Here is a 2,356-nt window from a genome sequence, read left to right as displayed (position 1 = left end):
ATCTTCAAGCCTTTAAGACCCCAAATTCTATATCTGTTGATAGCAGGCATCATCAGCTTTCTCACCACATTTGCTTATGCACACTTTTGTCTTCAGTGATCATATCGGGAAGGTGGGCACCCACTGATGTGATTTTTAGTTCTTTGATGTCTGATAACTGGTCCCTTCTATACCTCGTGGTCAGACTGGCTGGTGTGCTTCTTCCATGTGGGCTTTGATGCTTCTCAGCTAGATGGCCACTTGTTTATCTTTAACCCTTTAAGACCCCAGACATTATATCTTTTGATAGCTGGGCACCATCAGCATTCTTCACCACATTTTCTTATTCACCCGCTTTGTCTTCAGTGGATCGTGTCGGGAAGGTGTGCATCATGGAATGCCAATTTAATAGAACAACGTGTTCTTGCATTGAGTAAGTATTTGAGTGGAGGCCCAATGTCCATCTGCTGCCTTAATACTAAACCTACAAATATATGCATGTAGATCTATTTCCCCACCATCCTATATAAATATATTTACATATGTACATGCCAGTGTTTAGACCTGTATAAATACTCCTTTGTCACCTAGTTCTTTCTCTAGTTCCTTTTACTTTACTCTTGTCCCACTGTCATGCTCAGCCATAATTTGGGTTTCAGTAATTTCTCTCGGTTACATTGCCCTTGCTGAATCCCTACCAGCCCTCTCACACCCTCCTTGCCACTGAATTTGGATCACTTGTTGCTCCCCTGTCCCTGGGTTGGTCAACACCACCTCCTTACCCCCGCCTCCCTCTCTCCCATGTCCCCCCAGAACCATTGGTCCTGTTGTTTTCTCCTCCAGACTGTTCACCCAGACTATCTTATCTAGATAGATCTGTAGAGATAATAATATGCACCAAAAATCAAGGCATAACAAGACAGGAGACGAATGAGAACACAGCAATGACAACAAAAAAGAAAACCAACGACCCATAGAAGAATAAATTAATTAAAAGAAAAAGTTTAAAAAGGAAAGAAAAACCTGTAAATAGATCAAGGTCTGATTTTTGATATCTAGGTGTGTCCTTCAGTCAGGACCGATGGGGTACCATGCTCTGGCCCCAGAGTCTGTCCCTCAGGGGCTCCCTGCTCTGCTCCCACAGTTGCTCTGCCACACGCCTTTAGTGGTTTGCCTCGGTGTCTCAGGGTCAGTCTGGCCAGTCCCCACACTGAGTCTCCAGTGCTGTCCCCCTTAGGGCCCTGGGCCAGCAAGGGACGGCATGTCGTAGTGGGATCAGCCATACTGTCCACTGTGTGCGATGGCTGTTCAGAGCGGGGATGTCGTCCTCCAGGCCTGGTGGGCCAGGATGTGCTCCGCTCTCCCTTCCCGTGAGGCCGTTTTCATGCCCTCGTCTCCGAAGCCCACACAGGGCGGTGCTATGAGTCAGGACTGGCTTGATGGCAGTGGGTTTGGGTTCAGTCTGAGACAATGGTGCTACGTCCTCAGCGCAGTAGGAGCCAGGAGAGCTGTAAGCAGGAGAATGGTCCAATAGGATTTTTAAAAAATTAATTAATTACTTAAAAGAATCATTTTATTGGGGACTCGTACAGCTCTTATCACAATCTATCCATCCATGCATCGTGTCGAGCACGTTTGTCCCCTTCACACAGTCTGTGCTGCCTGCAGGTCTTGGCCAGAGCTTTCTGGTGGGAGGCTGGGCCGCAGCATGCCTGGCGAGTCCCAGCAACCAGGCTGGTGGTTTGTCCGGAGGGGCAGGGCCGACCGCTGGAGGAGAGGGCACGCCTTAGAGCTGGGGCACGGTCCACGTGGGACCCACCGACTACGGAGAGACTGGTCCGGCTAGGGCGAAGGAGGGTCTCGGACCCGCACACACAGGGGGAAGGAGACTGAGGGCAGAGCCCGTCCGCTGTCCTCTCAGGGTTGGGCTCGCCCCACCGATCAGGGAACAGTTGTGCTCCACTGTCATTTTGAATCACCAGCTTGGCAGGTGAACCCACAGGCTGGGCACGGGCTCGGCCGACTGACTGGAGCAGTGGTTCTCAACCTTCCTCATGCCAAGGCCCTTTCATGCAGTTCCTCGTGTGGTGGACACGATTCTCGTTGCTACTGTGATGAATGGTCATGTAAAAATCTGAAATGCAGGATGTATTTTCATTGTGACAAATTCAAGATAATGAAAGCATAGTGATGAATCACAAAAACAAGATGTAATAATATATCGTGAAATATTTCTTTCTTTCCTTTTTAAAATCATTTTATTGGGGGCTCATATAACTCTTATCACCATCCATCCATCCATCCATCCATCCATCCATCCATCCATCCATCCATTGTGTCAAGCACATTTGTGCATTTGCTGCCATCATCATTCTCA

This window comes from Echinops telfairi, unplaced genomic scaffold (genome assembly GCF_000313985.2).
Source record: "Echinops telfairi isolate 266 unplaced genomic scaffold, ASM31398v2 ScPeMD7_9;HRSCAF=40, whole genome shotgun sequence".
Lineage (NCBI taxonomy): Eukaryota > Metazoa > Chordata > Mammalia > Afrosoricida > Tenrecidae > Echinops > Echinops telfairi.
Note: the sequence above shows the minus strand (reverse complement) of the source record.